A 13,999-nucleotide genomic window follows, 5' to 3' on the forward strand; every position below is an offset into this window, starting at 1 on the left:
TTTCTTCTTAACAGCATATTACATAATTTCTCATATGGCAAAGAAGGCAAAATTGGCTTTGAATGTTGTTCTTTCTCATAAGAGAACTCAAACAACATATAAATATCATTTAACTGATATGGATATGACTTTCTTAAATAAAATAACATAGTTCACAATTTTTTTCTATTTTTAGTTTTCCCTGTTGTTTAAAATTAGATATAAATAAAACTGAAACTGTGGATTTAGGTCAACAATATTTAGCCTATTTAAAGGCCTCCATAAACTATGCAATTAATTCTATCCAGCTAGCTATCTCACAACTTCATTCTAATCATCAGAAATATAACAGATATCTGGACACATGTGAAGGGATCAGTGAAAATGCGTAAGTGCTACTGGATAGTAGTCCACATTCACATTTTTCTTAATTTGATCAATGTCATGACCTTCAATTTCAGAAAACAAAATATAAAAATAACAACCCAATCGTAGTAATAACTATTATACCTGTTACCTTAACCAGCTTAGCAATTTCCATTAACAGCCTTTCAAATTTGCAGAATCGTTATTTTGTATTTTTATTGTGACTTTTTCTACCCCCTAACCTTGCATTTGTATAGTTGACTTATATGAAAGTCTTTAAAAGATTAGTGTCCCTTTAAATATAATAGCTAAATTTCCAACAGATTCTTATAACTTTAATATTTCCCTCAACTTCCAAAATATTGGTTACAATGGAGCCAAATAAATTTAAGAAGGTAAAAAAAAAGTGCTAATTCAATCTAAAACAAAGTCACTAATTTAAAGTATTAATTAATTTATAGGGATTGCCAATTTATTTTTCTTAAATATTCTATCATGCTTTACTTCAAATAGTTATTTTAAAAATCTAGCAAGCATTTACAAATAGAAATTTCTTAAGAAAATAAAAATAACTAGATGAAGAATGTTTGCCTAACTGTCCATGAAATACACATGTACATTGTATTCAAGAACAAGTATTCAAGAACAGCACCAACTTGTATCTGTTGTCATTTAGGTGCAACACTGGCCATGTAAGATGTGACCAAAGTGAGGACAGGATTCTGTGGTTAAATCAAGAGAAAGTTTCTCTAGGAAATATAAAGTGTTTCATAGCTTAATTCCTATGAAGGAAAGAGAATAATTTAGAAGAAGGAAACTGTAGCTACAAGGAATCATCCTGCTTTAAAGTTAAAGATTTATGCTATTATTTCTTTTTTTAAATACTATTTAAAACTTATATTAAAAAATGTTAAACGAGACTATATCTCATCTTAAATAATACTAGAAATCTTAAGGGCTTATGGTCAGAGTTGGTGTCCAAGCTATTCAAATGACTGTTGCTTTGATAAAATAATCCCTTAACAATCGCCAAACCTGACACATAAATTTTTTTGAAAAATTTAAGATACCAGTTCAATCAAAAGGTATGATATGAACAGAGACATGCAGATGTTCAATCAACATTTGAAAGTATATTTAACCTCAGTACTTATCAAAGAAAAACAAATTTTAAGAAAATAACAGTTTATTTTTCTAACTGGCAAAGAGTGAGTGCAATAGATACATATACTCTATTGGTAAAATATAATTATAGTATAATTCACATGAATATGAGCTTCAGTTTGTAAATATAAATGTTCATGTAGTTTGGTGAAGTATGATTCTCCCTACCAAAATGAACTAATAAGATAATTGGTTATAATATTTAAAAACATTGGAATTAACTAAATGCTCACCAATTGAAATATTATTTAATAAATTATATACATAAACACATATTTTATACATATACCTATTATATACATACATATACATAATTTAATACAATTAAATATTTTGAAGTTACTAAGAACCTCTTTTAAATTTTTTTTTCAACGTTTATTTATTTTTGGGACAGAAAGAGACAGAGCATGAACGGGGGAGGGGCAGAGAGAGAGGGAGACAACAGAATCAGAAACAGGCTCCAGGCTCTGAGCCATCAGCCCAGAGCCTGACGCGGGGCTCGAACTCACGGACCGCAAGATCGTGACCTGGCTGAAGTCGGACGCTTAACCGACTGCGCCACCCAGGCGCCCCTAGAACCTCTTTTAAAAGCTAAGTAATAGGTGACAAAGAAATTCCTATGACATTTTATTAAATCAGCACTATATATCACAGTACTAGATACTCTTTACTATACAACACTACACTATAGTAATATAAAATACTATTTAGTATACTAAAATACTACAGTATAGTATAAAAAGTATATAAAACTTACCATTTCATTCTAAGTGCATGTGTATGAATATATTAAATGAATATAATCATTTATTTATATGTATGTGTATATTTATATATAAACCAGGGGACTATATTTCACATTATTAACACTGCTTACCTCTAGAGGTTGTAGGGATAGTGATTATATTTTATTTTCATAAGTATAAGATTTTATTTTCATAAATTTTCCCCTAGACAAAGATAAGACCCTTATTGATGTTTTAGCAGACCCCAGTATGGACTTCTTCAACTGTGTCCCATTCCCAGGAGCAAAAAGTCTGTAGGGCCCAAGGTTTGTTTGAAAGGTATAGACTAAGCCTGTACATTCAGTGAGCAAGACCCTGTGGTGTTTGATTATATTATGAGTGGAAACAGAAAGTGATCAATGAATAATTGGGGGAGGGGAACTGCTTTCCCCATAGCACCACATTTTGATAAGGAATTCTGAGTATCCAAAAATTCTAATTTTTGTCTTGGTTCCACGTTATTATGAAAGTATAATTGGAAACACAAGATGATAGAGTATGTTACATTTAAATTTTGCAAATATTGACACATACAGGTTTTCATTGACATAACAGGTGGGAAGATATGTTAAAATATTAAAATCATAAACTCTAGGGGCACCTGGGTGGCTCAGTTGGTTAAGCATATGACTTCAGCTCAGGTCATGATTTCACAGTTTGTGAGTTTGAGCCCCACATCACGCTCTGTGCTGACAGCTCAGAGCCTGGAGCCTGCTTCAGATTCTGTCTCCCTGTCTTTCTGCCCCTCCCCTGCTTGTGCTCTGTCTCTGTCTCTCAGAAATAAACAAAAAAAATTTTAAAAAATAGTATTGAGCTAAAATAATAAACTCTAATTTTAAGATAATCCTATATACTCAGGAAGTAGATTACCGCAAGAAAGTAAAGAGTGAGTATTCAACCCTTAAAATCTGGAAAAGCTTGAAATTCAGTGTTTGGGTAGACAGAGGTTTGCTAAATTCTTCCAGAGTGAAAGTCACACAGCAAGAGCTGAACCTGGAAGACTCAGATCATTTAATTCCCTTTTGTGCCAGTAAAGATCAAGTCAGAAGACTAAGGTCAACCAAGGAGAAAGGGTCATCCCTGAAAATTCTGATACTTTAAGGGTGTAAAAAAGAAAGAAAAGGGAGAGAGGGAGGTGGTCAGTGTTGTGGTAGATGAGTGAGGACAATGCTAACAGAAACTTAGAGTTTCTGCCCCCACTGTCCCTGCTCACATTTTAGACCTCTAGTGCAAAAATAACTGACAACACAATGGTACACATCAATTAGGCCACATGAACCTTGCTTCTTGGGCAACTCTTGCTTATTATAAGGCCTGGATACCTTCAGGATCTCTTGCATCACCTCATCCCCTACTTAGAGTTGACCAGAGAAACAATGAGCTGACTGTTGCAAGAAGGAGGGTGTGGTAGAGACTCCATGTGGGCTATAGGTAGCCTCAATGTGAACTAAGGAGGCTTCCAGAGTTTAACAAGCCTAACAAAAATACCCCAATGAATGAGAGACATTTTTCCTGCACTATATGGCCAAACGATACTGAAGAACCCTGTGCACCATCACAACAAAGTTATGCCACACTACTCATATGGACCACCTTGATACCATCTTAGAGAAGAGGTGGGCACAAGGAAATTGGAAATGAGAAATACTAGGCAAATTAATGCAGAAGATTCAGCACTAAACAAAAAGACATGCCTAAACTATTGCATTGGATGTTTCAAAAGATTAGGATTTGACCATCTAGATTTGAATTTAAACTATATTGGTGTAAACAGTAGTATACTGTATTATATCTGCTGCTTGGTTTAAACTCATCTGAAATGAACCAGTAGCTATTATCAAGAATGAAATTCCAGGAATTGAGTGCAATTAAGTTTTGATTAAAATTACTACTAGGAGGGCTGTTCTAAGTTCTGCTATTTATGTTTAAATCTCTTTATCAATACTGGGGTTTTGCTAATGAGCATTACAAATGGTAGTAATGGATTTCCTTTTATGATATCAGGGCTGGCTATGTAATTTGTGGGGCCCAGAGCAAAATAAATGGGGGGAGGATTATTGTTTAAAAATTAAGAATTTCAAAACAGTTAAACATCAGAATATGAGATCAAAGTTAGGCCTTTTTGAGCTTAATGCCCTTCATGCCTGCATAGGACACACATCCAGGAAGCTGGTCCTGAATGAGAGTGTAAATACAATTAAAGAATATTAAAATGTACTCTGATCTCAGTAAATAAACGGTGCCTCTGATGTGATGTGAAGACAGAGCTTCACCTTTGTGGTGTTCTTTTTCCAAATATATAACTCCAGGCTAATCGTGAGACAAACTCAAATTTAGACACATTCATCTTGACCAACACTTCTCAAAACTGTCAATATCATAAAAACAAGACAAAACAAAACAACACAAAAAAACAAGAACTATGATAAACCACAAGAGCATAAGAGGAAATGATGGACTACATGGAATGTGGCACCTGAAAAAGTAAAAGAACATTACTAGAAAATGGTTTAATCTAAATAAAGCTTGAATTTCAGTCACCAGTACTGTATAAATATTGGTTTTTTAGTTGTGACAAATGTCCCATGTTAATGTATGATGATAACATTACAGAGAAATGGATGTGGGAGTATGGGAATTCTTTGTATTATCTTTGTATGTATGAAATTATTCAAAATATTTTTTCAAAAATTATTTCTAAATTATTTATTTATACATTTATTATTTGTAAATCAATTATTCAAAATGTGTGGATTGTCTTAGAATAGTGACATGACTTCCCTTCACCCTAGCATGAACAGCATACAAAACAAGATATAAAATTTTAATGGGCTCTGCAGCATGTACCTTTATGGATAACAGTCCAGGTTTAATCACTATATAGTCATGTGTCATAGTCATTTGGCACCTGAGGTTTAGAGAATTCTTGGTGTGCTGATTGATAGTTGCTGACTCCTGTTGCTAGAATGTTGTCATATTTGCCTCAGTGAACCTTCAATGCCCGTTTTTTTTTTTTTTAGAGCAAAGTTCACTCACAGAGTGTTTTGTTAAACCAATGTCGCATATTTACTTGAATTCTTTTTGATTTATATCCTCAAAATCATACGAAAATATATTGCTAAAAATTATTTGTAGTAATCTATTAGTTGACAATTTGATCAAATTTTGATTTAAAAATTTTAAAGAGAACTTAAAACAACCAACATGCAAAACGTATTTTATCAAGTCATTTAGAGTCATTTGTTTTTAGTTTCTGAAAAAGAAAATTGCTTTACCAAGGCTAGCCAAATAACTATTAATTAAGCTTGCTATTTTTTTTTTCTTGGACAGAAAGGAACCACTTTTGACTGAATATCCCAAGAAACAAGAAATTGAATTTCCCAAGAAAGTAACCCTGTTAATTTCAATATACCTTCATCAATACAATATTTTTTATGAAATTTCATTGACTTTAATATGTTAGTTAATAACATGGAATTTCACTTTTACTTCATTCAATCTGTGAAAAGTGTTTGCTACACAAATTGATTAGCAAAGCTTATCTCAATGTCAAACTAATCAGTAAAATCAGACATACTTTTTCTCAGAAATAGTACAACTTCATTTTCTTTAGTTTAGGTAAATATGCTGTTATGGTATATTATGGTAAACATTTAGAAAGAAATGACTAAACCTTTCAGGGAAGATTACCATCAAAATGAGGAAGATCTAATATAACACATATATTCATTCATATCAAGTTATAAAAAGAAGATAATCAGTAGTCCTTCTTGTTCAATGAATAATGGTGTAATATTTCACTAAAATTATGTTATCTATAAAGTATAAAATGTGTAGTATTATTATTTAAATATATACAAATATGCCATTTTGCCTTGGGGTGAATAAGTGCTAATCACTTGTGAAAAATTAGAAATAAATCCACTAAATTCCCCTTATGTCATTATCAGAATTTCCCTATGTATTCAGTGAAGGCTAAAATACGTCATACTACTAAAACTAATTGGCCAGCAGCTAGCATGTAATTCTATTTTTAGTTAAAAGTAGGTAGAAAATGTATAATATTCATAAAAGAAGATGAGGGTTAACTGTAATTACAGTACATATTTTATGACATGATTTGATCAAATATATTTTAGCTACTTCATTAAATAATGCACAGCTTCTATAAGAAAGCATATAAAATGTTTTCTGTAAGTTTTATCCACTGTAAAATAGAAGAAAAAAAAAGAATGGTCCTTGAAGCTATTCCAGTGAAAATTATACATATTAACACCACTAAATTACTTTTCCTTAGTAATAATTATGACCCTAGGGATGAAAATAACTGGGAAAAAATGTTTACACTGGGCTATGTGCAAAAAGCCATGGTTTGATGTTCAGTATTTCTTACCAGCGTTCTCTTTGTTTTGTTCTCAGAAGACCATCCCACATAAAAATTCAGTCTGTGACAAGTGTGGGATATGGAAGAGGGGCACATGGATGAAACTGTCATGATTCTTCCAGCCAACCTCTCCAAATATATATGAATTTATATGATTCTCACAGAGCTCCTAAACCCCCATTCATAAGGCTATGCCTTAGTCTCAATATAAATGTAAATAAAAATGTAATAAAGCAATGAAATATAAGAACCCTAAAAATATTTTTAAAACCTTCATCAATGTTTAAAAATAAAATAATTTTTCAAAGTTTCCATTTGTTTTCTGCTATAGAGTTTTTACCACCCAAAACAATATGTTCTAGGTACAAACACATATGTAATCCTACATGTTAGGGCCTAAATTATCACAGTAAGGAAATATTCCTGATAAAATAATCTATCTTCATTCAGTCACTGCACATTTGCCTCACTTAACCAACTGTTCTCAATTATTCTCACTTACAAGATCCTGATTTAGCTTTCCACAGAAAAGTAATAAAAGTAGCTAAAAGTCAGACAGCTATATTTTCTAGATTTATTTAAGATTATATAGTGACCCAGATCAGCTTCTGTTTGCTGATTTATTAGTTCTTGATTTAATGTCCAACCTCTAGATTATACTGTCTGAATCTTAAATAGTATTTAAAAAAATATTTTTCTTACTTAGACTACATATCCTATCTTCTGCTTGCTGTTCAGGTCCATTTACCAGATAAAAGTAATTTCTGACTTTTCTGACCTCTTTATCTAGCATATGCTATCTCACAAGGAAGCTATAGTAAGTGGCCACATAAATGATAAAAAATGCAAGGTAATGCCAAGAGTTGCCCAGCATTGCAGTCTTACTGCTTTACATATATTTCCCACAAATATCACCTACTATATTAGACCTTTGAAATGATCTTTTCAGATATTGAAATTACTTCCAGATTTTTTATACCTAAATTTCTTAGCTTCTGTAAATTAGAAATTTACTATATGTACATTATTCTCTTAACTAAATCAAGGTACTAATAGTTATCCTCGTCCACTAAATGACTATTTATCTAAACTTTCTCCTATTGTCCTTAAGTGATTTGTCTATTAGGCAATTTCATTAGAACTTCCATTTATGGAGTTCCATTTATAGCATTTAATAAGATATTTCGCAAAAAATAAATTATGCTCACATATATATCCCAAATAGATATGTGTCTTCACTCTACACTGTTCTTCTAGGTTTTCTGTGAAGTAATATCTTTTATGATTAATTCTACTAAGATAGGCAATTGATTTTTAGTGACTAGTGTATGTACGTTTGGAATCATTCATGAATTCTCATTATATAGAGCACTCACAGTAGGACTTTAATACACTTTGAGAAAATGCTAATTTATAACAATGGCCCAGAATCAGTTTGGCATAATTTTATCTTTGATTGTTCATGAAATCCTCAGGTATTTGTCACCTGATTTCAGTATTTATTTATACTAATCATAGAGTCCTAGAAAAAAACCTATTTTCTAGGAAAATTATAGGTATTTTATATGATGAAAGTCTTATAATATATTGTTATTTGACATGAATATGTACAATAAATTTTCCAAGAAGAAATAGATTTATTTTCCTCAATATAGAAAAATATTGTAAAATAATACATTAAAGACACTTATTTACTTAGAAGTATTTGAGTGTTAAACATTAAATAAAATAATTTTCCAATTATTCTTTGTGGTTTCTCTAAGTTCAGATTTTCAGAAGAATCAAAAGAAAGGATTTGTTAACTTAAATTTCCTTTTGTCATAAAGATCAAAGCATTACCTAAATTTAACTAAAATTTCATTACTCAAACTGATGAAATTATGCATCGTAAAATATAATAAGCAGACTGAAAGTGTATATATCTTTTCTTTGGGGAAAATATAACCCAAGAATACTTCAGCTAACACTATTATTTTCATCTTCTAAAGATGCACAATGAAGTGGTACCATAGAAAAATAATTTTCATGCTGTCATTCTATCATTTCATTTCTGTTTTAGGATTTGACATGGCGCCATGTTAAATTTTACAGAGGTATCTTTAACTCCCCTGAGTCTTATTCTCCTTTCATCAAAATGCACCTTGAAGGGTCTGAAAAATACTGGAAACATTAAAATAACAACAGAAGCAAATCAGTTATGTTATTGTTATAAGAAGGAACAACATTATATCATAAAAAAGCCAAGAAGATAATTCTACATACAGCATATTTGGGCTCATTGCATTTTCTTTTCATAAGTTTGCTTTTGTTTTGTGCTAATAGATTTAAGCAGAAATGATGCTTCAAATTTGCAGTTAAATTTGGATTAATTTAAGAAAGAATGTTTAAGGTATGCAGTTCACATTATAAGTATTTGCAGGAAGCAAAGGATCTTGCAATACCAGAGAAGTTTAGACCCTGGAGTCAAGAATTTACTGTAATTATTTGGGATCTAGAACCTTGGGACAGTAGACATTATTCCCACTTATCATGAGGCTTATATATGGGTGGTCCTGACTGCATGAGGTTTTCATCCTGAAAAGATACTTTGACTATAGATGAAACACTAGTTGAGGAAACAACCAAGGGGCCTTCAGTAGGTGAATGGATAGACAAATCATGGTGAATCCATTTAATGGAATACTATTCTTGATTACAAAAAAATTAATTACCAAGACATGCAAATATATGGATGAATTTATATGTATATTGATAAGTGAAGGAAGCCAGTCTGAAAGGCAACATGTTCTAATTTTTTTAATGTTTATTTATTTTTGAGAAAGAGAGCGTGCATGCAAGCAGGGAGAGAGATCAAGGGAGATACAGAATCCAAAGCAGGCTTCAGGCTTTGAGCTGTCAGCACAGAGTCTGATGTGGGGCTCGAACTCACAAACTGTGAGATCATGATCTGAGCCAAAACAGGACTTACAACTGAAAGGCAACATATTCTAATATTCTATTTGTATAACATTCTGGAAAATGTAAAAGTATAGAGATGTTAAATAGATTTGTGGTTGCACAGATTCAGAGAGACTGAATAAGTGAAAAGCTGTAGATATTTTAGGTTGGAACAAATATTCTGTATATTATAATGGTGGACACATGATGCTATGCAGTTCTCAAACTCATATAACTTTATAGGACAAAGTGAACCTTATCATATGCAGGGTTTTTTAAAATGTCATTTAGTAGATCAAGAAATCCCAAGATGGAATGAAAACTGTGAAAAAGCAATCTAACTGTATTACAAATGTACAAAACTCCTTCCTGGAGAAGTGAAGTGAGTGGAGGCAGATATGCACATCCAAGTAACTGTAGAAGTGAGTCAAGTCTGTAAAACTAAAAGCAAAATAAACTATGTACAAACACTGTACTCCAGTTGATAAAGTTTTTCATAGAGACAGAGGTTAAAGATTGTGATACTGCTATCCACATATCTTGAACAATTAAGTAAATAGATCATGGATGATGGAACTCAGGTTTTCTCACAGTTGGATAGGTAATTTATAGAAAAGCAAGGGGAGGAGGCACCTGTAAAACTCATGCTAAGCTTAATAAAGATGATATATATAGAAATATTTTATAAATATGTGTATATACATGGGCTAATAGATACACATATATTCTTTTGTTCTGTCCACTGAGAGGGCCTAGAAGTAATGGCACTCCAGTAGAAAAAAGTATCCCTAGTACTCAGATCTTGATTTCTAATACCATTCTACAATTAAAAGAATCAGGACAGCTTGGATAGATAGCTAGTTCTAGGACTGGGGTAGGAAACATACAAGAGCCTGGAGCATCTTTCAATGACAGAAAGGAAGTCCTCAAACAAACATAATAATGGGTTATGTCAAAAGGACGTAGGAACCAACAAAAAGTGCTGAAGTGGCCCAAGGTGGGGGCAATTTAAGCAACACAATTAATAAATAGTACTAGGTTATAAGCCAAAGCATAAGATAAATATCCATAGGTCCATACTAATTCAAATAAACAATTTAATAAACAAATAAATGGGAAAGGAAGAGACACATTTCCTATGCAGAAAAAATCCTATAATTTATAAAAGTATTCTGGCCTAAGGGAGGGGGAGAACTACTTCCCACTCTTTGTGTATTGGCTACATAGAGTGACTTCCTTCCAGTGAGTATAGTGTGGAAAGGGAGAAAAAAGAAGAGTAATTTTATAGTGAAGAAATCTGACAAACATTAATTCAGCCAGGTGATAACTTATGTCCACAATATGTACTCCTGATGTGAGTATGCACACACACACACACATACACACACACACACACACACACACACACACACACTACTCATAATTGTACAGACAATAATCAGACACATTATAATGAATGAATATTCTACCAAATATCTTACCCATACTCCTCAAAACTGTCAAGGTCATTAAAAACAAGGAATGTCTGAGCAACTGTCAGTCAAGAGTGATCTAAGGAAAATAAATATAATATGGTATCCTGAAACAGAAAAAAGACATCTGGGAAAAAAATGAAGAAATCTGAATAAAGTATAGACTTTAGTTAATTATTATATGTTAGTACTAGTTCATTGAATGTGACAAATATATCATGCTAATCTAATATATTAATAATAGGGGAACCTGAGTGTAGGATAACTGGGAACTTGCTATTTTTAACTTATTTAGACATTTCAGGGATTTTTTTTAAACTAAGGAGAATGCGGTGGATATAGAAAGAAGTGGATATGGATTTCAGAGATAGGAAGTAAGAAGTAGATTACCAGCTTTAGTTACTATATACAATGTGGATATTAGAGGAAATCTAACTTTGGTTGTCTCCTTTGAGCCAAAATTACGAACTGAATTATCTTGCCATCTTTCTTTCTTTTTCTATACATTGCTCAATATTCACCACAATAAACACAGTCATCATCCGTCACCATACAATGTTATTAAAATATTGACTATATTCCCTACACTGTAGTTTTCAGCTCTGTGACTAATCTATTTTATAACTAGAAAATTTTATCTCTTAATCTCCTTCATATATTTTATCCATCACTCCACTACCTCCCCTCTGGCACCTGCCAGTTTGTTCTCTGTATTTAAGACTTTGTTTATTTTGTGTTTTATTTTATTTTTGTAATATAATTTATTGTCAAGTTAGCTAACATACAGTGTGTACATTGTGCTCTTATTTTCGTGGGTAGATTCCCATGATTCATCACTTACATACAACACCCAGTGCTCATCCCAACAAGTGCTCTCCTCAATGCCCATTACCCATTTTCCCCTCTCCTCGCGCCCCATCAACCCTCAGATTGTTCTCCGTACTTAAGAGTCTCTTATAGGTTTGCCTCCCTCTCTGTTTGAAACTATTTTTTCCTCTTCCCTTCCCCCATGGTCTTCTGTTAAGTTTCTTAAGTTCCACAAATGAGTGGAAATATATGATATCTATCTTTGACTGACTTATTTCACTTAGCATAGTACCCTCCAGTTCCATCCACATTGTTGAAAATGGCAGGATTTCATTCTTTCTCATTGCCAAGTAGTAGTCCATTGTATATATAACCCTATCTTCTTTATCCATTCATCAGTTGATGGACATTTGGGCCCCTTCCATAATTTGGCTACTGTTGAAAGCACTGCTATAAACATTGGGGTACAAGTGCCCTTATGAATCAATGCTCCTGTATCCTTTGGATAAATACCTAGTAATGTTATTGCTGGACAATACGGTAGTTCTATTTTTAATTTTTTGAGGAATATCCACACGGTTTTCCAGAGTGGCTGCAGCAGTTTGCATTTCCACCAATAGTGAAAGAGGGTTCCCATTTATCCACATCCTCATCAACATCTATTGTTTCCTGAGTTGTTGATTTTAGCCACTCTGACCGGTGTTATGTGGTGTTGCAATATGGTTTTGATTTTTACTTCCGTGGTGATGAGTGATGTTGAGTATCTTTTCATGTGTCTGTTGGCCCTCTGGACGGCTGTTTTGTCTTTTAGATTCATAAAGAGAAATCATATGGTATTTGCCTTTCTCTGACTTATTTTGCTTAGGACAATACCCTCTTGGTCCATCCATAGTGTCACAAATAGCAAGATCTCAGTCTTTTTATGGCTATGTAATATTACATTATTTGTGGTGTGTGTGTGTGTGTGTGTGTGTGTGTGTGTGCATGTAATCTTCTTCATTCATCTACTGATGAACACTTAGACATTAGGGTGGCTTCCATATCTTGGTTACTGTAAATAATGCTGCAATAAACATAAGGGTACATACATATTTCTTTTTTTTTATAATTTTTTTTAACGTTTATTTATTTTTGGGACAGAGAGAGACAGAGCATGAACGGGGGAGGGGCAGAGAGAGAGGGAGACACAGAATCGGAAACAGGCTCCAGGCTCCGAGCCATCAGCCCAGAGCCTGACGCGGGGCTCGAACTCCCGGACCGCGAGATCGTGACCTGGCTGAAGTCGGACGCTTAACCGACTGCGCCACCCAGCCGCCCCCATACATATTTCTTTTGAAAATAGTGTTTGCACTTTGTTTGGATAAATTCCTAGTAGTGGAATTAGTGTATTTAATGGTATTTCTGTTTTTAACTTCTTAAGGAACTTCAATATTGTTTTCCATAGTGGTTGCACCAATTTACATTCCCACCAACAATACAAGGGTGCCCTTTTCTCCACATCCTCAAGAAAATTTTGTTATTTATCTTTTTGATACTAGTCATTCTGACTGGTGTTAGGTGATATCTCATTATATCTCATTGTATCTAACTATATTTTAAGTGTGACTGGGCTATTCAAATGGGGATATTATATAGTTAGTCTCTACTGGTGATACAAATTTGAAACTCCTATACAATGAGTTATATAGAGTTAGAAGTAAGCCTTAGTAAATTCTTCAATTTAATGTCTGGAATTATTCTTCAGAGAGAGAGAGAGAGAGGGAGAGAGCGAGAGCGAGAGCGAGAGAGAGAGAGAGAGAGAGAGAGAAAAGAGGTAAGAGTGGATAATGGAAAACCAAGATATTACGATTTTCCAGAAGACAAGATAAGATTGTTATAAGGAGGATTTAGTTAACAATAACAACTACTATTGTTCATTAGATTAAGCTACAAGTTGTTGATGAGTAATTTTGGCAGAATGATGATAGAATAGCGGAGATGTCACCCAGATAGGCTAATGGTGAGATTGTTTTACCTTAAACTGCACTTAAAGATTCCAATTTCCCTTTGCCTCTCCATATCTATATACACTTCTCAATACCTATATACTGAAATGAGGTCAATAA

The sequence above is a fragment of the Prionailurus bengalensis genome, chromosome D3, assembly GCF_016509475.1.
Source record: "Prionailurus bengalensis isolate Pbe53 chromosome D3, Fcat_Pben_1.1_paternal_pri, whole genome shotgun sequence".
In the NCBI taxonomy this organism is placed as follows: domain Eukaryota; kingdom Metazoa; phylum Chordata; class Mammalia; order Carnivora; family Felidae; genus Prionailurus; species Prionailurus bengalensis.